Consider the following 24,331-nt stretch of genomic DNA (forward strand, 5'->3'; position numbering starts at 1 on the left):
TGTAAGTGAGATCATACAGTATTTGCCTTTCTCTATCTGACGTATTTCGCTTAGCATAATGCCCTGAAGTTTCATCCATATTGTGTAGCAAATGGCAGAATTTCTTTTTTTTTATGGCTAAATAATATTCTCTTGTACTTATATACTGCATTTTCTTTATCTATTCATCTATTGTTGGACCCTTAGTTTGTTTCCATGTCTTGGCTATTATGAATAATACTGCAGTGACCAAGAAGGTGCAAGATATCTCTTCGAGATAGTGACTTAACTTCCTTCAGCTATATATCCAGAAGTTGCTAGATTGCTGGATTATATGGTAGTTCTATTTTTAACTCTTTGAGGAACCTCTATACTGTTTTCCATAATGGCTATACCAATGGCTATACAGTCCCACCAACAGTTCATAAGTGTTCCATTTTCTTCACATCCTCTTATATATTGTTGATTCATTAACATTGAACTCATGGCCAATAGCACTATAACTCATGCTCATGCTTGAATGATGTTTATCTAACACGGTGTTTTCTCCATGAGACACATCACAGCTGTGCTTAAGAACTCTAGTACTTCCGCACTACACTTGGAAGCCACTTAAACAACTAAGTTACCAAAGAAAAGCAAAGAAATGCAAAAAAAGAAAATGGCACTAAATATACCAGGAAAAGGGCACTTGTTTACAGCATCAGAGCTAAAACAAGAAGGCAGAATGTCACCTTCTACTTCAGCTAGGAACATGCACATGAAGTGACTCAAATTTTTTGCCAATCTGTGTATGTCCATGAAAAACCAAGGAAGCGCCATGAGTTTTGATTTTGGAGTTTCAAATAAATTTTAGCAAATTGGCAAATTTACAAATATAGAACCTAGGAATAAGAAAAATTGATTGTATATCATTTTATACTTTTTAAAAAATAGTACAATATTACTGCATATCCAGAACTCATCACCCAACAAATTCACATAACATAAAATTAATTATGGTAAGTTAAGGAACATTTAGTACATTTACAATGTTGTGGAACCATTATCTCTATCTAGTTCCAAACATTTTCAGTACTCCACAATAAAGCCCCATACCCATTAAACAGTCACTTCCCATTCCTCCCTCTCCTCAACCCTTAGTAATTTGCTTTCTATGGATTTACCTATTCCAAATGTTTCATATAAATAGAACCCTACAATATATGACCTTTAGTGTCCATTTAGCATATTTCTTAGGTTCATCAATGTTGTAGCATGTATCAGTGTACTCTTTTGTAATAAATGCATTCTTCATTTTCAATATATTATGACAAAAAGTACTTATCCTTCTTTTTCAAAAAGTTACTTTACATTTATCACAAACTCTTGGACAAAGAGAATTCCATAAGAAACTTTGAGATATTTTTAATTATTTGATAGGACCTAGAGGGTCAAGACATCAGATGGAAGATGGGGAGAGACAATACTTTTGAAGAATATGATGTTTTCAAAGACTGAAAAAAAAAACTGCTCTCTTTTTTTGTGCCAATTTTTCTTTCTTATTAGTCATTTCTAGTTGCTTGATATTTGGTTATTTTGTTTCCTTTGGCTCCTCAGATGGTCTTTTTGAGTATTTCCTTAGTGTGTTTTGTTTTCACTGTCTTCAGTAAGTTTAAGTGGTGTGACTTTTGGTCTCTACCTGAAGCTCTACATTCTGAATTTTTAAAAATGAAGATCACAAACAAGAAATAAGTATGTGGTTTTTAAAATTAACCAAGGCTGCAGCATAAAAATGCCTGCTTAACATTTCTTTAAAATAACAAATAAAACTTAAATCAAACAAGGCCAAAGTTCTTAGAAAATCTTAATTTCAGGGTGGAGATTCATATGAAGAAATGCTTGGCTTTTACTCAAATTTATAAAATTAACTGGTGGGAGAAATATGAGTTGCAGGTTTTAATGGTGATATAAAATAGATATTTCTCATTAAAAGTTCATTAGGTTCTGATGAACTAATAGTGATATTTTGAGAACAGAAATCAACCAGGAATAATCACTCAAATCACTTGACTCAAACATATTGTCTATGGAAGAGGATTCCTCTACCATACACGAAGGGAACAGGTTAGTATCAATGCAATGTATGTGTCTATATTATAAGGAAATGGTGGTCCCCTTCCTGGGCCACACAAAGGAAATGTCGATGAGTCTCCTGATAGCTCTTTGACCTTTTGACCTGTGAAAGCAGTGGTTTGTCTAAGGTAAAAATGATTAGTAAGAAAGAAGGGAGAGGAACCTAAAAATGTATATTTAATTTCATCTTTTATATCAAGAATGGGATAGAAGCTTTCCTCCCTCCTTTTGAATCACCAGCTCTACATACATATTTATTCTGATCATTCCCAAAGAGAAACACTTAAAATATGCCCCACTTCAAGATTTCTTCATAAGTGGTTGGTTTCTGTTGATCCAACATCGCTAAACACTGTGAAGATATTTTACAGTTAATAATATTCAGTGCAATAAATTAAATATAAAACATTACCTATGCCTATCTTATGTCCAGAGAAATTGAAGATAATGTTTTTGTTTTGCAAAAACCCAAACATGTGCACGCTCTCTCTCTCTGATAATATATATATATATATAGATAACAAATAGTCATTTGCAGTAGCTAACTTTGCGATATGCTACATGTCAGCAGCATTTGGAAAAATGCATTTTATCAAAGATAACTTGTATAAAGACATCTTGAAAGTGACAAAAACAATCAATCAAATTTCAAAAGCTGAAAATGTGAGAAATACTAACGAGTACTAGTGTTGACTTTTATCTTTTCCATTTATCATTCTGAGAATTCATTTAGGTAATTATTTAACATGAGGAGAGGGAAAGAGATTTGGAAGAAATTGACATTGGTTACTGGATTTTAAAAAATCTTTCCTTTTGTGTGGGTGAGTACACACATGTGCTCCACAGTAGAACTGGAAAAGAAGCTAGTTTTATGAGATTCAGGTATAATTTTATTCCACATTTAAAATTTTAATTATGGTATATTGAGCAAAAGTGATTTAGAGTCCATATTATTGTAATTTTTTCTTTACAATATCCTGGAGAATTGTCATTTACTTTCTTTTTGGACCAACCACTGAACATGAGTAATCAGCATGCCAAATGAGTCCATTCCATTATTGGACAATTTTAAATGATAGGAGTTCTTAGTTTCCATATTTTAGTCTCTATTTTGATTTTTGAAGCAACAGGAACAAATAGTCTCCTGCTAGATATCCTTATATATTTGAAATAATTACTATATCTCCTTTTGAGCCTCTCTTTTGCCCCAAAGAGTTCCTATTTCCTTCAATTACATCTTTTAATCAAAGATCACCACACCCCTTCCCATCCTAATAGAATTTCTCGGAACATATTCTACTTTGTGTCTTATAAAATGATGCTCAGAATTGAAAATAATGCTCTAATATGATCTAAGCCATTTTGAACAAAGTGAGAGAGTCTTATTAACCTTCTATGATTTGGTCACTACATTGTATTCATATAGCCTAAAATTAAACCAGCATTCTACTATTGGCTCATATGAGGTCAGCAAGTGTTAGCTGAAGTACCAGAAAGCCATATTTTTCCTCTCTCCCTACTCGCTTTAACAGTTGTCTTGTTTTATACTCATTAGGATAACTATAGTCAAAAGAATAGAAAATAACAAGTATTGGCAGAGAAATTGAAACTCTTAGGTGCTATTGTTGAGAATGTAAAATGATTCACCCATTATGGAGTTTCCTCAAAAAATTAAAAATGGAATTACCTTATAACCCAGCAATCTCACCTCTGGGTATATATCTAAAACAATTCAAAGCAGGATCTCAAAGAGGTATTTGCACATCCATGTTCATTGCAGTGTCATTCCCAATAGCCAAGAAGTGAATGCAACCCAAATGTTCACTGACAGATAAATGGATACGGAAAATGTGGTATATGCATACAGTGGAATATTATTTAGACTTAAAAAAGAAGCATTCTGACAAGTTATAACTTGGATGCAACTCAAGAACATTTTGCTAAGTAAAATCAGCCCATCATAAAAGACAAACACTGTTTGATTCCACTTACTTGATGTACTAGAGTAGTTAAACTCAGAGAAACAAAAATTAGTCTAGGATGGGAAATGGGAAATTAAATTAATTTTGGACTTGTATTTTAACTGTTAGAAAACAGTGACATTTTAATTAAAAAAAAAACTTAAAAACGTCTTTTAAACCAAATGAGATAAAGGAATTGCATATTATCAAGTAATGAGTGACTGGACTGAAGGAAGAAAACGTAGTTCTACAGAAAAAGAAAACATATTAAAAATACATTTGTTTGATCTTGCCGTAGTTATTAACTAGTTTCCAGATGATTTTTAAGAGTGTATATAAGATGCTGGGCTTAAAATAATCTATGTGGTATTCTAACTCTTCATTCTTAATGTTTTTCATACTTTAAAAAAAGTCACAAAGTTTTAACTTTTTATTTTGATGTGTTTACTTATCATTAATGTAATGCCAGTAATACCTGACTACTTAAATGGTCATGGGACACGGAGAGTCAGATCCAAAGCTTAGTTACATAAGTTATCTTTAGAATATTTACCAAGCCTGATTGGCTGCTTATTGACTGTGGGTGGCTAAAGCATTTCCCCCCCAGCCTGCAGATTTTTAGATTGTTGAAAATGAAACCCAGAGTTCTAAGATGTTTGCCTTTTGCAGATGTTTTTCTTGATGAATCCACTTAGGAACCATAGATTATCATGATAACAATGCATAACACTCTTCTAATTTACAAAATCAAATCGCTTAAGATCTACAAACCATTATGTCACGATAATCAGAGTGAGATCTCCCTTACATAGGAAATTATTAAAGCAGTGGAAATTTAAGAATGACTCTCTCTTCAGCTCCTAAAGTTTAGCATCAAGGGAGATGAAAGAATTACATTATTTTCATTAAGTAATATAGCAGTAGCCTCTTTATTATACAAAATATTCATGGTGTTTAAGAACTTAATATTTAAAGTATGTAATTGGATTTTAGTTTTTAAAGAGAACATAAAATTTATTATGCATACTGATACAGATGTTGTAATTAAAAAATGTGAGTAGGAAAACTGTGATAGTGTACAACATTTCAAGATAAATGTTAAAGAAAAGGCAGAGAATGTAACAGAGGGCTTTCTTTCTTATCTCTTCTACCTGCCAAACCACTGGCTCATAGACAATGAGAGAGACTGGCAAATAAAGAGTAAGCAAACATTAAACATATCCTTGATAATTTCAATACTAGTTCATTAACTTCTAATTTTACAATATGTTGGGAAGGCCACTTTAATTTGCTTCTTCAAGCTTATGGTGCAGACATGATGTTCAACATACTTCAACTTTTACTAGAAACTTTTGTTAGATACCCCTGCTAATTAAAATAGCTTGAAAGTTGTTTGTAAATATGAATGCTAGATAAAATTATTTGGGTTCAGTTACTCTATCACAAAAGTCTATCATCAAATGTATGCCCTATTCTCAATATTTGGATGGATACATCTGGGTGACCCCTGGTTAGGGTAGTGGAATGAACCAGATGTGTCTTAAGCACTATGGTTTTTTCAGCCTGTTATTTTTCAGTCCTCAATGGGTATCATCATACCTATTCTAGTCTTGAAATTCTCTCTACTATATCAAAACATGTTTTTACATAACTCGCAAACTTAGGTGGCCTCTGATTTTAATTGGAAAGAAAATCTTAAGTTAAAAAAACAAAATTAAAACCAGTGAGTAAATCAGGGTTCAGAGGGGTCTGTTGTTCTGTGTAAAATTATCCCCTGAAGATAGTAGTCTAATCTATTTTTTTAGAAAGACAAAATATCAAGAGAACACTTTATAATACAACATTGCCCCTGAAGGTACAGATTCTAAGCACAGCTCTTAAGCACTAAGGGGATAGCACATAGCCTATACCACCAGCCTAGATTGTTTGAAGAAGTTCTAGTTACACATATTCTGTTACTTTATCCCTCTAAGCACATTTGCTCTCATAAGGAGCTCACAAGGAAATGTATTACAATTTCATTTTTTAATTTTGGAAGATATGTTTCCCACCCACTTTGCTGAGTGGTTGGTTGGTATCAGCATCAGACATAGAACCAGAGGCCAGATGGTGACAATTGCTCAATCCCATTTCCAACAAGAAGATTTTTTATAAATATACTTTTGTAATTACTTTTCATCTAATTAGCTAAGACAAAGTAATGGGCCAACTTCATCTAACAACCTTTTATATAACCAAGTTCAGTCAGCTGTAGTGAAGTACATTAGAATCAATCAGTCATCATTAATTTATGCTAAATTTAATTATGCAAATTCGGTTTGTTTAAGTTTTGTTATACTAAACTTACCACATGAAAATGGGAATTAATGAAAATTTATTAACAAGAAAATTAAGAAATAATACCTTTATTTGCACTTGACTCAGATTGAGTAATATTCAGCAATCTTAGATTATGTGTATGATCTATCACAAATCAGTATTTTCAATAAAACATTCATGTGGTCCCTATAAAGTGAATATAAGTTACAATATTAAAAATCTTTGATGTTCTGTTATAGAGGTAGAGTAGAATGCTGATTGTCAGGGGCCGAAGGGTGGAGAAATGAAAAGATGTTGGTCAAAGGGTACGTACTTTCAGTTATAAGATGACTAAGTTCTGGGATATAATGTATAGCACGGTGACTGTAGTTAATAATACTGTATTGTATACTTGAAATTTGCTTAAGGGTTCTCACTACACATACAATATGATAACTATGTGAAGAGATAGATAATTAGTTTGATAATGGTAATCATTTCACAATGTATACATATATCAAATCACATCATACATTTTAAATGCATACAATTCACATTTATAAATTATATATCAATAAAGATAGAAAACAATCTTTGTTCTTACTATATATTCATAAGAGGAATGCTTTGGAAATTTGTTCTAATGGTAATATCAAGTTCATAAATGAAGCACAAATATGCTAATTTTTTAAGTGTAAAAATTTTTTGAATTCTTGAATATATATCATTTCACTAGAACTTTCGATAAAAATTCCCAAACAAAAGGGAATCTTCAACAAAAGAAAGAATGATATAGCATTATATCTATTTCATTAACATAAAGGATTGATTTAAGATGAGTCAAGGACAGATAGCCAGTTTAAAAATAAACAATTAAACAGGAATTTCAATAAATTCTATGAAGTAAAGTAAGTACACTCTAAGTGAGTAAATGTGAAATATATCTCTATGGTCTTAGGAGAGTTTGGCCTGGCTATGAACAATAGTGAGAAATCCGAGAAGCACCATCAACAAAGTGTAATGACTAATGACTAACGACAAATTGTCTTGTCGAATGATAATTTGTTAGGTGAGGCAAGGAATTCCATAGAGCTCCGAATTTCCCATTAATTTGGTTAATGAACTGTAAGATCAATCCCCAAGACAATATTGAAATCTCTGTAGACCTAGTTTAAGCTAGGGACAATTCTGCTGCTCATGGGATATTTGGCAACATCTAGAGATGTTTTTGTTTGTCGCAACTGAGGGGAGTTCTACACACATCTAGCAGGTAGAGGCTAGGGATGCTTACCAACATCCTGCAATGCACAGGACATCTTTCCACAACAAATTACCTGACCCCGACTATTATTAGCACCAAGATAGGAATTCTTGCTTTAGAGATAACAAAATCTCTGCAGGATGGGCAGAGAAATAACACAGATGAATCTAAGGGTGAAAATATGAGTTTTCAAGAAAATCTGACTTCAAATCTCTACATTTATATGAACTGAATCGAAAGGAAAGATAGGTAGAGAAACTGAATTGCTGTCAGAATTTAAATAGCTGTTAGCTATGAAAATTCAAAGATAATTGAGGGAGATAGCCTGAAACTAAGTAAAATTAAATATGCTTTGAATATAAAATGATTACAAAGTATAAGCCAGAGAAGTTTGTAATGAGATCATATCAGGACAAAAAAAGTGCTTTTTTTTTGTCCTGAGGTTTGTATTTAAAGGGGGATCAGTCTTTGCCATATAGTTCAGATGCAGAGCCCTTCTGGCCTCCACAAAAGCCCATGTAGGAACATGATTTTCCATCATATTAGATTGTCCTATAAAAACATGAGTCATCTGAGTCTCTGACACCCTTTACTTTGCCTTTTCCTAGGTCACAGTCCCATCTGCCACTCTGATCTAATCTTTTTAGAATGGGCGCATTGAGAACACACCCACCTGCCCCCTGAGGTGTTACAAACTGAAGTCCTAACTGGAGAGAGTTAGGAAGTCTGGGTAGCTGGGGAAGACATGCTATGATTGAGGACAAACCATTCTATGGGAAGTCTCGGGTTCCTTTGTGATGGTCTTGCTCCTACTCTGCTTTTTTCTTCCTTCTTTCCTTTCCCTTCTTCCTTTCTCTTTCACTCCATTTCTTTCTCTCTTTTTTTCTTTGAACTATTTGTATGCTTTAGTTTATAACACATTATTATTTACCCTTTTTGTTTGTTTTAATCTTCTCGACATCCTTGATTCTCATTCCAATTCAAAACCCAGCATGGATTATATGCAAATGTCTTTGTTATAGATACTAAATAGGCCTTGACCTTATAAACTCAGTAGTAGTGGTTTCAATTGTATAAGAAACTCAACCGAAATTCAGGGGCTTCTACTTCAGTGAAATTTCTAGGGTTCCAGTAATGTGTGGCATGTCAAGATATCTCTCCTAAAATAAAAGACAAATTATTGCATCTGGTCCTGCCTCCAACCAAGAATGAGGCACAATGTCTAGAAGGCCTCTTTGGATTTTGGTAGTCATATATTCTTCATTTGGATACTTTACTATGGACCATCTACTAAGTGATCCAAAATGCTGCCAGTTTTGAATGGAGCCCAGAACACAGAAGGCTCTGTAGCAGGTCAGGCTGTGTAAGCTGCTTGGGCCATATGATTCAGATGATTTAATGGTTCTTGAAGTGTTAGTGGCATATAAGGATGCTATTTTGAGCCTTTGGCAGGCTCCTATAGGTCAATCTCAGCACAGGCCTTTAGGATTTTGGAGCAAAGCCCTACCATCCTTGGCACATAACTACTTTGCTTTTGAGGATCTTGTCTTGGCCTGCTACTGAGCCTTAGTAGAGACAGAATACTTAACCATGAACCACCAAGTTACCATGTGATCTGAGCTGTCTGAACTACGTGTTATCTGACCCACCAACCCATAAAGGAGGGCATGCACAGCAACACTCTGTTGTCAAGTGGAAGTGAAATATACATCATTGGGCTTTAGAAAGCCCTGAAGTCACAAGTAAATTATATGAAGTGACCCAAATGCTCATGGTTCCTAATCCTTCCGCATTGCCTTCTCTCTCTTATCCTATACCTATGGCCTCATGGGAAGTTTCCTATGATCAGTTGACAGAGGAAGAGAAGACTCAGACCTGGTTGATAGATGGTTATGCATGATACTCAGGTACCATTTGAAAGTGGACAGCTACAACACTACAGCCCCTTTCTGGGACATTCCTGAATGACAGCGATGGAGGGAAATCTTGCTAGTGGGCAGAACTCAGAGCGGTGCACCTAGTTATTCACTTGATTTGGAAGGAGGAATTACCAGATATATGATTACATACTGATTCATGTTCTGTGGACGGTGGTTCAGCTGATGATCAGGGACTTGGAAGAAGCATGATTGAAAAATTGGTGACAAAGAGATTTTGGGAAGAGGTATGTGGATAGACTTCTTTGAATGAACAAAAAAAGGAAAGATATTTGTGTTTCATGTGCTGACCTCAGCAGAGGAGTATTTTAGTAATCCAGTGGTATCCATTTTATGGATACCAGTCAGCCTCTTTTCCCAGCCACCTCTGTAATTGTCCAATGGGCTCATGAACAAAGTGGCCATGGTAGCAAAGAAGAAGGTTATGCATGAGTTCAGCAATATGAACTTCCACTCAACGAGGCCAAGCTGGTTATGGCCAATGCTGAGTGCACAATCTGCCAGCAACAGAAACCAACGCTGAGCCCCTGATATGGCACCATTTTCTGGAGTGATCAGTTGGCTCCTAGTGGCAGGTTGATTACATTGAATAGCTTCCATCATGGAAGCAGCAGCATTTTGTTCTTACTAGAATAGACACTTACTGTGTATACAAATTTGTCTTCTCTAGACATAGTACTATTGCCCAAACTATTATTCGTGGACTTATAGAATACCTTATCCACCACCACAGTATTCCAGACAGCATTGCTTCTGATCAAGGAACTCACTTCATAGCAAATGAAATGCAGAAATGGGCCTGTGCACAAATGAAATTCACTGGTATTATTGTTTTCACCACCAGCCTAAAACAATTATCTTTATAGAATGGTGGAGTGGCCTTTTGAAGTCTTAGTTACAGTGCCAGCTAGATGGCAATACTTTGCAAGGCTAGGACAAGGTTCTCCAGAAGGCTGTATATACTCTGAGTCCATGTCCAATATGTGATGCCGTTTCTCCCATAGCCAGAATTCATGAGTCCTTTGTTTTCTTATTCCCTTATCATGTAGTATAAGAAATATTGACTTTATACCACAGTATTTAGTATTGTTAATTTTATATCTCAGGGATTTTGCCCCCACTTTTGGGAAGATGTTAGTGCATTTTTGGTTGTATGTGGGACAGTTATTATGTTGGGTAGAATTATGACCTTGCTATTACCTTTATTTGAAGACTAAGTTTGATTTAAGGAGATGCTGATGGGCACCAACTTGACAAGGATGGACTTGTAATGGTTAATTTTATGTGTCAACTTGACAAGGTCATGGAGTGCTCATGGTTAAACATTATTCTGGATGTGTCTATGAGGGTATTTCTAGATGAGAGTAACATTTGAATAGACAAACTGAGTAAAGCAGTTGGTGAGCCAATTCCTTATAATAAATTATATCTCTATAAATCCTATCGATTCTGTTTATCTGGCACACCTTTACTGCTACACTTTTCTCCTCTCTCCTTACTCCAATTCTTTTTCTTCCTTTCCTTAAGCTATTTGTACGCTTCAGTTCATAGTACATTATCATTTGTCATTTTGGTTTGTTTTAATTTTCTCCATCCCTGGTTCTCATTTCAATTCAATCTCTATTCTAAGTGTATACATGTTAATATTTTAGAGATAGGCTCTTAAATATACCTTTACATTATAATCTCAGGTGTAGTAGCTTTGACTATTTATATTTTTGTAGCTTTTAGTTTTTATATTTCACTTGTTTACTGTGGTAAAAAACACATAATATAAAATATACTATCTTAGCCATTTTTAATTGTACATTTCAGTTGTGTTAAGTATATTCACATTGTTGTGCCACAGGTCTCCGGAACTTCAGCATCTTGCAAATCTGAAACTCTATACCCTTTAACAACATCTTTCTTCTCCCTCCCCCAGGCCTTGATGATTATCATTCTACCTTCTATGTTTGATTACTTTAGATACTGTGTATGTGTTTTGAATTAACATAAGTTATATTATGCTATAAAGTTCTATTCTAGTCTATTTCAATATTTATTCAACACTATTGATAAGATCTAGCCAAATCATGGTATGTCTATCTGAATCATTGCTTCTAACTGTTGTATTTCATATTTCATGGTATGCATTGTATTTGAGTTGCATTCTGTTAACCTTTTTCCTGCAGTAAGATGTACCTAAGTTGTCTCAACGATGATCCAATAAGCATTCTCATACACATTCTGCTATAGGTACCCAGGAATGTGAACATGCTTAGAACATTTGATACTTAATTTTGTCAGATTGATTTCCAGAATGACTATACTCAGATTTTATTTCTAGTGCATAAATGTTCTCTTCTCCTCAATCCTCACCAAAAATTTGGCGTTATCTAGCTTTCAAATTTTGTCTAGTTTTATAGTTGTAAGAAGAAATTTCTCTGTGTTTTAATGCATATCTTGGATTAGTAATGAACGTGAGCATTAATAGATATTTAGACTTATCTTTCTGTTGATCGTTTTTGGCCTTTGCTCATTTTAAATAATGAATTCACTGTCTTTCTCTTGTTTTATTAGAGTTTTTGTATAACGCAGAAATTATTAATTCATGGTTGATTTTCAATCTTTAACATATCTACTGTCTGGTTACTGTTTTTCTGTTAACTCCATCCATGAAATCCTTCATTAAACAGAAAACCTTAATTTTGCTTTATGCAGTGTATAACATTTTTGGCTTCTGGAGTCTTTGTTTTTAAGAAATCTCTCCAATTTTTCATTCATAAACATATTCTCTTTTTCTTCAATCAGATTTGTACTCATGCCTTCCACATTAGGCCTTTATTCCATTTGCAATTCATCTTTGTATAGAGTATGTGATAGTAAGGACACAACTTTGTTTTTCTCTATACAATGAAAAGTTTTCCTAATATAATCTACCAAATTATTTATCAGTTCTTCAATGTTTTGAGAGGTCATCTTTACTATATTTCAGTCTTAGTTCTGGATTTCATATTCTTATCCCCCACCCCCACCCCGTTTGCCTATTGCTGTGGCAGAAACACTCAAAAAATGTTATGGTTCTGGCACTCATGAGTAAATTGGGAAAAGGAACCAATAGCCACTGCTTGTCAGGAGCACATCATCCCCTTCCCCCCAACCCCCTTTTTAAATCACTTTAAGGCCGTATACAGACACTATAGGCAAGAGGAAAGAAGAAGAAAGCCAAAAAATAACAGATGACACAAAGAGAAAGTGACAATTCCTAGTGACTTAGAACATTCCAGCCCGAGACTCAAAGTGTTGACTTCCTTTGAATGACAAAAGGATATTCCTTGAGGAGTATCTTTAAAATGACTTAGTAAATTAAACTCTTCTTGGATAGATACAGCTTTTTCACAGTGTCTCTCATGTATATACCATCATTTCCTTTCCTACTATAGCACAAGTTCTCACCCCTATAATTCATGACTTGATTCTATAATAGCCACTTAAATGTTTACTCTAATCACACCTCCTGGCTTCATTCCAAACTGTTATCAGATTGATCCAAAACAAATCTTGACTGATATGGGATATCTTCACTGAATCTCTATGGACTGCTGCGTACAGCTTAGATTCCTAGGCCAGCATTCAACATACCCTATGGCCCTAATCAATTCTTCCAAGCTCATTGCTCACCACCTGTGTATATCAAATAGTTTTCGGATAAACTCTACCTCTTGCTGTTCTTCAAGTATATTCTGTGACTTCCCATGTCTGTATGTTAAAAATCACAGAAATTTAGAACTTAAACTTGGAGATGATCTAGCTCAGCCCTCATTATACAGATGCGGAGACTGAGGTCCATGAGGTTACTAGTAAGTAGAAGAACTTGCACTCAACACTAGCATCTCAGAGCTATAGGCCCATGTCATTTCTACTACACTAAATTTACTTTGTTCATGAACTTTCTTCTGCCCCTAATGCTTTCCCCAACAACCTCTTTCTCCCTAATCTTCCTGTAAAATCTTGCTTTTCCTAAAGGGATTTGGTGTTGCTCTCCATCAAGGCTTTCTCTAATCCTCTTAGTTAAAGTGAAGTCTTCATTCTGTAATTTAATATGAAACTCTACACCTCTTTTCATGAACTTATGAAGTCCTGTATTGTGGCATTTGTGTCATGTTATCTTCCCCCTTCTAAAACCTATTTTTGCAAGAAGGAGCCATGTCATCCTTTTGGTGCTTAGCGCATTGAAATCACTTGAATAATGTTTTAGTGAAGGCACAGAAGTGGCCAAATATTGAATCGCTGAAGAGTGATTGACAGCCTATCATTCCATAGTGTATATGTGCTGGGGTAGAAGAAGGAGGCCCTGGAATAGCCTGCTTTCTGTTCTCTAGCTCAAACAAAACATCTTGAAAGTTCGTCATGAATTTCCATTTCTGTTATTTAATAACTAACCTTGCATCATCATAAAATAAGAGTGGCAGTAGCTCACTGTCATTTATCCCAAATGTTAAACTAATCACACCACTTTTAGAATAATCATTGGAAAGAATGTAAAAACCAAATAGAGGGCTGGGGAGTCATTTAATATTGTTTCCTCTTTTTATTATCTTACTTTTTGCTCAAAAGCAGTGTGTATAGATGCACCAATGAAGTCAAGGTGTGTAGCTATGAGTGTTAGCTGATAGAGAGCCAAGAGGGAGAAGTAAATATAGAAATAATGTAAGATTATTAGTTTTGTTTTGTTTTTTTAAAGGAGCTATAGTATAGTAGTGAATATTGGAATATTGTTAAATAGAAAGCCTTTAAATACTGTTTAAATTTTAAAAAGCATTAAAAGATATTTTTAAAATTCTAAATAAAACTGAAACAGTAAAAAATGATGTGCTCTCTATGAAGTCCTGGCTGGAGGTCCAGCAGAGTGTTTAAGGCTGGTGCTGAAACAACAATAGCTAGCATTATATTTTAAGGGAAAAAACTTATTATTTTTGGCTGTATTCCAGGCCCTAGTCTTTCTGGGAGAAAGTCACCAGATGAATTAGTCATTAAGGAGAGATACATTTAGTAATTGAAGAAATTTCACTTGTTAGAATTTTGAGAATGAGTAGAATGTGAATCACCCACTCCCTGATTTATGAGAGGTTGGCATAATATAAATCAAGACAGAAACTGCAGCAGGTTTCGCTTCTTAGTGTTCTCCTTTTCCTTAGTGGCTAAAATAGCATTGATTTAATAATGGATTTGTTTTGTTGCTGACCACTTTTTAAAAAACATAAGATCTTTTAGTAAATTGGTATAACTTCCAAGTGCTATCTTAATCAAAATTTAGCAGATTAAATATCAATGACACTGTTGTAATTTTTCTAATCTTACATCACTGAGAAAGAAAAAATAATATATACTAATAAATTCCTAGATATGTTTTCTACTCAAAATCAAATATTGCTGTCATATCTACTTAATGGAAAAATTTAACCCTTAAATTAAAAAAATATTTTGTGTTCCGATATTTTAAAAGAAATTTTAATTAATCATTAAATAGCTTGATAACTTCTGAAATATAATCAAATTATAGTTGTAAATAAAAAATATCCAGCATATACTTTTAGAAATGTAAATCTAATTGTGTTTACTCTCCTGCCCTAAGCCCTCCAATGGCTTCTTGATTTGAATAAATTCAGAACCTTTAAGATACTCTTAAAGGCTCTATAGGACCTGACTCCTGCCTCTTTGTGGACCCACTTCTTTACCTTTCCCCTCTCCCCTCTATCCAAAGTTGTCTTGTGTATGTGTGAACATGTAAATGTATATACATACATATATATAGTAGCATTTATTTATAATATGTAAATATAAATATGTTTACATATAAATATGTGTATATTTGCTTGTTTCTTATTGTTCTTCCTCTGCCATACAGAATGGGCACTTTGCAAGGCCAAAGGCAAAAGTGACAATTCAAAATTTTTGTGCCTTTGGTGCTCAGAACACTGGTACATTTTAGGAGCTCAATAAATGTTTTATGAATTAACAAATAAATGCATAAATAAATGAAATATACTGAGATGTTAGTATACATAAAGTAAACTAAAGTCATTAGTTATAGGTAGGATTTATTTTTCTTTTTTATAATATTTTCTAGTTAATGATTTATTTTAATATGCCAGTTAATTGTAAGAAATTGTAAGTAATTGTTACAGTAGAAAAGGCCTATTTTGTATACACTTCATGCTTTTAAACTCAAATACTAAGAGTTTAAAAAGTTAATCATGCCTTTTCTAAGGTCAAAGTTGTTATGCTTGGAGACCTGAGGACAAGTTCTAATGGAATTTTTAATAAAACTAATCTCGCAATAGTTTGATAATTCAAGGCACAGAGCCTATTTGTATTTTTCTCTTTTAAAATACTGGAGATTTACACTGGATATAATTTGGAGCATAGCAGCACAACATGTATTTCCATAAATTGGTCCACTTGAGGGATTTTAGAGCTTGCTTTTTACCTTTTCTATATTGCGGGTTTCAGAGGGTCAGAGGATTCAGAATTCAAAACAGTGATCTCCTGGGAGCTATGGATTTGTTACCATGGCAACAAGGACACTAAATCAGTCAGCAAAGACAGGAGAAAAGATGGTCTTTTATTGTTCCACGAGCAAAAAAGGTACCAACAAACTCAACTCTTTCAAAGCAGATATATAATCCTATTGTAAAGGTGACTAACATTAATTGTGACTCATAATTTCTGGCATTTTATTCCCTGACCTAAAAATTGAAGCAGGTGATAGAATATCAGTTTCGAGGAAGACCATTATTTAGCTGCTCAAAATTGCAATGCCATCTATAATATCAATTTTTAACTTTAACATACAAATTACTCAGGGTCAGAGTAAGTATAAATGAAGGTTAATTACTATTCATCTATGTAAGTTAAAGTATAAGAAATGGAAGAGGCATTTAAATTAACAAATAAGAAAATTTAGAGTTCAGAATAGTATCTTAGAAAACCATTTTTGAGTAGTCAGTGAACAAGCCTGAGCAGAATGGTCACTTAGATGGAGAACCTTTACCTCCTGGAATCTAGAAGCAAAACAACTAGAGAAGGAGTCATGAATTTTGTCTTTTCTCTTCTTTAGAAGCCCCCTGTTGTTTGATGTTAGGATTGGGGTACCTCACAAGGCACACAAGGTAGCTGCATTATCTTTGCAGAGTTTGAGGGGTGTGACAGGAATGAGGTTGGAATAACTGCTGGCATCAGAGCTCTGAGGAGCACTTATCACATTGTACTGTAATGGATGTTTACACATTTTCACCCTAGTTTAGACTGTGAGGTCCATGTGGGAGGAGATAGTAAAAGCCTATTCACAATGCCTATTATTTAGAACTTCTCAAAACTGTCTTATGGAATGAATGGAAAAATGACTGAATAAATAAATTCTATCTTGGATTTAGCATTCTATTTACTTCTGCAGTCTTCTGTCTTCAATAATGATACCCAGAGGCAAGTTATTAAAGAATATAGATTTGTCTTCAATGAGACTAATTAGTTCAGAATGGCTTATAAAAAAACAAAACAAAACAGGGTTTTTTTAAAATTTTTTTTTCTGAATCTGACATGTGTAATTTAAACTAATAATTCTTTGAGGTTACAGTTATCAAAGAAAAATTGCACCTGATAGAGTAAACTGGCAGGGAAGACTTTATTCAAGATTATTGCAATAAGGGAGAGAGACTGACCTCAACTCGCAATAGACTTGGGAGAGTTTTTAAGTACCTGGATTAGTGAAAAAGCACTGGGATGTGTTCAGGGCTGGTTAGTCAGTATGATGAGGCTATCTGTATTTGCTAATTGGCAGGTATGGAATTCAGGCTCCTTTCCCACACAAACTGAGAGATATGGGCTTAATCTTTTTTTTGATGAAATGTAATCATTTTTAAAAGATAACTACCAGGTCCTTGAGAAAGGCATTCTTATGTTGTAAAACTGGCAAGATCCTGGGAGATTTATCCTTAAAGGGACAGAGAAAAAAATTACAATTGCATGTTTTTAAAGTAAATTCTCTAAAAAAGGGAGGTCAGGGGTTTATTATCAGGAAGAAAACCGTTTAAAGTTTAATCAAGCTGAGTGGAATCTTTAGGCCATCTCAGTCACAGTGCAAATTATAACTTAGTGGAGAAAGTTTAACCACATATCAAAATTTTTATTTTATTTATCTTGTGTTACTACCTTTTAAGGTTCAAAGGATTTTCAAAAATAACAGTACACTGAAATTTTTGATATGTACTTGAATTCACTTAAAATATAGTCTCTTGAATTTTTATAAATGAAGTTTCATCTTTACAAACTTTGTTTTATTTTTATTTAGTTTTTTTTTTTTTTTTAAGAATTTCATCTTCCTTCTGAAGGCAAAGACTTGATCATTGTAATTGTTTTTAACTGTAATCCCTTCAACTTTGGTATACTTTTTTTATGAGAGGCAAGAGCCAGAATGGTACTCAAAATATCAAGTATGGTTGCAGCAAAATTTTATTCATGGATTTGAATAGTTCATTATGCATTAATTCGACAACACTCTATTGAGAGATGAATATATTTGAGGCATTGTCTAAAATGCCATGAGAAGAAAGAAGATTCTGATATTCCCTAGAATCTTTCAATCTGGCAGAGGGTATGGAAAATGTCCTGTAGTATCTATGTAGTAAGTGTAATAAAAGAGGCAGGAAAGCACTGTATGCATGTTCCTGAGGGAGAGATCACTTTCTTTTGAGATTAATTTCTGGAGAAGATGACATTTAAATGGAACCTGAAAAGATCAACATATTTATTTGTGAAAAACACTTGTTTCAGATGAAACAAAAATTTAGAGCTGAGAAGAGGAAGGAAAGTGAGGAGTATGATATTTGCTGATTTTGGAAGTAAAAAAGAAAATTTATCTAACCTCTTAGTCATTTTTCTTAAGCTATAAAAAATTGGAATTTTATATTATATCACTAAAAATATCTTATATTAGTCCATCGGACATATACACTGAGACTCAAGGATAATTTGGAACTTGCCTTTGCTTTTCTCCTTAGGTGACAATTGGGCTCATCTCAGATGGATACTGAATTTCTGTTTTCATCTTCATTGTGTATGTCTTTTATCACGATCTTCTTGATCTTTGATTTCTTCCTCTAGGTTAATGGTTCTTTTTCCTCTTTCAGGCTTGCGATGATTCAACTCAGGTTTATCTTTAATGAAGCAGGGGGATTTGGAGCAGGAAATGGAGTTGAGAGTGGGAAGATCATTTCAGGTCAAGTGAGTAGGAGGAGAAGCACTTTTTAATTCCAGCCTCAGAATCGAGAATTTATAGCCTGAAATACTTTCTGCTACTAAGATTGGCAATCTCTGATGGTACAACTTCTATAAGTCCAGGTCATTATTATAAGGCAAATAAATCTCTGTTTTTCTGCCGTTGTTTTGATTATGTAAGTTGAATATGGGTCAGAATTCCAGAAAGGGGTGGTAGTGCGCTCTACCTCAAGATGAGGATGTACTATGTAATCTATAATTGTTGGTTACTGGTTATTTTTTTATTAAATTTATTGGGGGTGATATTGGTTAATAAAATTATATAGGTTTCAAGTGTACAATTCAATAATATATCATCTACTGTCATATTGCATTGTGTGTTCACCACCTAAAGTCAAATCTCCTTCATATATTTGACTCCCTTTACCTTTTTCTACGTTTCCCACTCCCCTCTTTTTCTCTAGTAACCACTAAACTGTTGTCTGTTGATGAGTTTTTGTTCGTCTTGTTCATTTGTTACTTTCAGTTTTATATTCCTCATATGAGTGAAATCATATGGTTCTCGACTTTTTCCATCTGACTTATTTCACTCAGCATAATATTCTCAAGATCTATCCTTTGATGGATGATTGGATAAAGAAAATGTGGTACATAAATACAATGAATTATTACTCAGCTAAAAGAAAGGTTATTGGTTATTATTTTTTGATTTCTTGACATATTTAGGTCCTGTTTCTTGCAAGTATTATATTTTAATTTGCATTCAACAAAGTCCTCATCATCTCAGTGAGATAATTAAGGAAGACATTTATGAAACTTAAAAGCCTAAACACTTTAATACTTCTGACAGATGCCAACTATATTTGGTCTATACTTTTCACCTGTTTCCTTGAGAATCAGTCTCAACCAATCAGTCTCCCCACCGCCACCTCTCCTCCTCCCTTTTTTCTTCTCCTTCTCTCTCTCCCTATTTCCATCTCCATCTCTTTCTCTTGGAAGGTTTGGAGCTGATTTAATTTCTGATATGCATTTAGGCTCTATCTTAAACCCTTTTTATTAAAAAAATACTTGGATTAATTAATGTTATATGTCTGATACTATATATCTCCTGGGAAAGCCCATGATTTGGAAGTCATTGGGAAATTCTATCAAGAATGTCATGGATGAAATTTAAGAGAAGAAAATCCAATACATGTATACATTATGTTATTGTAACACTCCCCAAAGCAGGAAAATGAAGACTTTCAGAAGATTCGTATCATTCTTTTTATTCTTTTAATCATCTCACTAAAATAAAGTTTTGGATACCTAAACACACCACTATTTTTCTATTAGATAAGTAAGCCAAAAAATTGTTAGTAGATATTATACAAGATATTTTCCTTTGCTCTCCAGATATCTATAAATGGAATCTGTTTACTTACTATATTGATGAAAAGCTTATGATAACAAAAAATTAGGAATGAAAAAATCCAGGAAGATAAAGATTTAGAGTTCACATACCATCTGCAGTTATTACCATTGTGGTAATTGTGTACATAAAAATACAGATTGGATTTCAAAAGTTCATAGGAGTATTTATGAAGCCAAGAGCAATTTTCTAGTTGCAATTCCTGACTTACACAAATGCACTTCAAAATAGTACACAAGAGTGCTTGTATTTTTCAGTCACTTAAAGACCACTTTGTGAGCCTGAATCCAAATTAGTTCAGTGCTTCTTGTTATTAACATTTTGTATTGTCATTTGCCCATATTTGTTAAACAGTTTTTAATTGCCATTTTCCTTTCCTCCTTAAACAGTAGTCTTTGTAAATGAAAAGAGAGTTCTGCAGAACATTTTTTAAAATTTTGCATTGCAAATTTAAATTTAAAATGAAAATTGTGACTGTGTTCTGAAAAACCATTTGAATTACTTTTCCTCCATCATGTGTCACTGACATTTTGAAAGTGTTAACTATCACTTGATTCTTCATCAGGCCATTATTACTGTACCGGTTGCCTTGGAGTAGAAGGCTAAATATAAGATTTTTACTTATTTTCTCAACAAATATTTTTAAAATGAGAGCTTGATTTGTGTTATTTAAAATAGAATTTAATAAACATGGGGATTTAAAACATAAATTTTAAAAATGAGTTTTAAAAATAAAAGACAAGTGTTGATGCAGATGTGGAGAAATTGAAACCCTTGCATACTGTTGGTGGGAATGTAAAATGGTGACATCTATGGAAAACATACTGCGGTAAATAGTATGGAGGTTCCTCAAAAGATTAATAATAGAACTACCATGTGATCCAGCAATCTTACTTCTAAAAGAATTAAAATCCGTATTCTGAAGAGATATTAGCACTCTCATATCCATTGTAGTAGTATTCACAATAGCCAAGAGGTGGGAACAACCTAAGTGTCCATCAACAGATGGATAAAGGAAAGGTCGTATATACATATATGGAATATCATTCAGCTTTTAAAAGGAAGGAAATTCTGAAATATGCAACAATATGTATGAACTTTGAGCACATTATGATAAGTGAAATAAGCCAGTCACAGAAAGACAAACACTGCATGATTCCTCCTATACAAGGAATCTAAAATAGTCATATTTATAGAATCAAAGAGTAAAATTCTGGTTTGCAGGAGTTGAGAGGAGAGGAAAATAGAGGTTTACTAATCAATGCGCATATTTTTCTAAGAACCTTCCAAGTGTAAAGAGTGAAATGGCATAAATATCCACATCCAAAAGTAAAATACTCTTCTGAAGAATATTTTGTGAAGATTTCTATTCCTCTGTTATTATAGTCCCTGAAGGAAGATAGCTCTTCCACAAATTTTGAATAGATTTATATAACAAACTGTTTCTCCGTTAGTCTAAATTAGACCCAGAGTAATAGATTCCCACCTTGTTTTCTTTCCCGTCTGAAGGACAAAATTGATATGAGGACAGGAGGACATATATTTTATATTCTGCTGTTGAACTGAGTAACTCTTTCAGGAGCTGTAAGGGTTAAGAGTAACCATTACTACTATATTTTGATTCTTTTCAAGTATTTCATCTGTTAAAGGGAAGCATCATCTGTAATTCTCTTTCTGGTCTGGAAATTTGTAGTATTCTTCCATTGCTACTCTCATATTTGGTTTTCTTTTTGACATGCAAACATTTCTCCTCTTTTTTTTACTCTCAACCCTGACTTCCTATACAGTGTATAATTCCTTTTCTATTACATCTGTTTCTTTTTGATAAGCTACGCCCTTTCACTATTGCATATCAGGAGTCTAAATCATCAAGTTTTAGTCATATCTCTCTGTTCATGTGTACTTCCTTGGATTAAAATTGAGATAGAAACTTCAGCCTGGGATTTTGAATATTCAGATGGAGTCTTATGGGTCTAAATACTAAAGAGTCAAATACCAGAGTTAAAATTCTCTGTCTGCCCATGGACTAATAGAAAGACAAGATGAGAAAGATTTTGGTTTGGGATAATATTGGAAACTGTTTTATGATTTTTCTTTTCATGTAACAATCATTATTTTACCTGGTAATGACTGGAAAATTTTAAACGTATTCTTTTCTTTGCCCTTCAAACTGCAGTTTTCCTCAAGCTGCCAATTATTTTGGTAATATAATACAGAAATTAAAAAATCTGAATTATGTTTGTCAACACAAACAATGTGGCCTCTGTTCCCTTTCCGCATCTACTCTTGTTTCCCAGAATCTTGACTCCGAAGTGGAACGATACTATTACCATATTTCCATGCCTTTCTAAGTTTTGCCTTTGGAAGCAACTCTGTTCTCTTAAGGCAATGGTTCTCCAATGTTGGCAATGTTGCAGAATCACCTGGAGGGCTTGTTAATATACAGATTGCTGCTCAACCCCAGAGTTTCTGATTCTGCAGGTCTATGCAGGGGTTCAGTAAATTGCATTTCTAACAAATTCCTAACTGATGCTGCTGGTGCGGTGACATGTTTTAAGCACCACCATTAAGGTATTCTACCTTCATGAGATGAAATCAAATGGTACTAAAATGTCAAAACCCACACACTGTTCACCATATCCATTTTCCATCTAGTATCAATCATTTCTCCCCATAGTAGCCAGAGTGATTGTCTTAAAACATGAACTATCCTGTCTGTATAGGACTTTGGAGTTTGGTTGCCCCTCTGCCCAGAACTTTTCAGGGTCTTTCTATTGCTGTTGTAAAATCCACTTCCCTTCTTCACCAACATGGCTCAGCATCATCTACCAGCCTCACCAGCCTCATGTCAAGGCCTCTTTCACTGAGCTCTTTCCCATCCTGGGCCCTACTGTGCTGCTCAATCACCATGAATGCTCTTCCCTTGATTCTGGGGCTGCCTGGCTCCTCCTCTTCCTTTAGGCCTCAGTGAAGAGGTTACCTCCCAGAGAGGCTTTCTTTGACCCCCACCTCTGTCAGGTATACTCCTCTATTGCTGTACTTGTAGGGTAGCTATCTTGGTTTGTCCAAAATTAAGGGTTTCTTGGAAAGTGAGACTGTCAGTGCTAAAATGAGCATAGGCTTAGGAAAACTGAGAAGGTTGATCACTCTATCTGCTCCTCAACCACAAATTTTACTTTTTCTTTATCGCATCTACATAATTTATAATTGTATATTTAGTCGTGTGATATTTTGAAAAGTGTCTACCATCCTTATTAGACAATAACTATGTAAGGGAAGAGGTGGTATTTTCTTTCTAAATTGTTTTGTCTCCAGCGCCTAGCTAGCTCTATACTTTGCACAAAGTACCCGCTCAATATTTACTGCTTTTGAAAGAGACGCTTGTTTTATTTACTTACCTCTGCTACAAAGGGAAGTGAAGAATGCAGACATGCGAGTTATAAAACAACCTATATATTTTTTTGTCTCACTTTGTAAAATACATGTCATCTCATCAGAACATCTTGGAAATAGTATTCCTTTCTTCCCATCAATCCTTTGACATTGTTGATGTGTTTTAGTTGGCTAGAGTCCACCAATTCCATTTATGTAAATGGTCCCAGGTTTTTTATCTTCTCAATTGAGAGAGGCTGCATCTAAAGAAATACCTATGTCACCAACCTAATAAGTTGATACCCAAAGACCTTTTAAAATTGTAACATTTAATAGTAACTAATATTGAGTGTTTAAATATATGCCAAACTCTGGGTTAAGTACTGTATGTATGTATGTATGTATGTATGTATGTATGTATGTATGTATGTATGTATTATCTCTTTAAAAATGTAGAACTTATGAGATAGGTACTTTTATAATCCTCATTTCACCAATGAGAGACACAGAATACACAATTACACCCAAAGTCACATGTATTTTAAATGGTTTAGTCAAGATTCTAGCTTCCATCTGCATGACTGAAACAAGTTCAGACTTTTAACTATTCTTTTGACAGAAAATGATAGGATTGACTCATCAGTAGGGATTTACTTGCCTGAATTAGGGTAACTGATCATCTGATTCAGGCAAACTGCTTTTGGGAAATTAACTGTATCTAGTCAATTATAGAACTGAA

This window comes from Pteropus vampyrus, unplaced genomic scaffold (genome assembly GCF_000151845.1).
Source record: "Pteropus vampyrus isolate Shadow unplaced genomic scaffold, Pvam_2.0 Scaffold332, whole genome shotgun sequence".
NCBI lineage: Eukaryota > Metazoa > Chordata > Mammalia > Chiroptera > Pteropodidae > Pteropus > Pteropus vampyrus.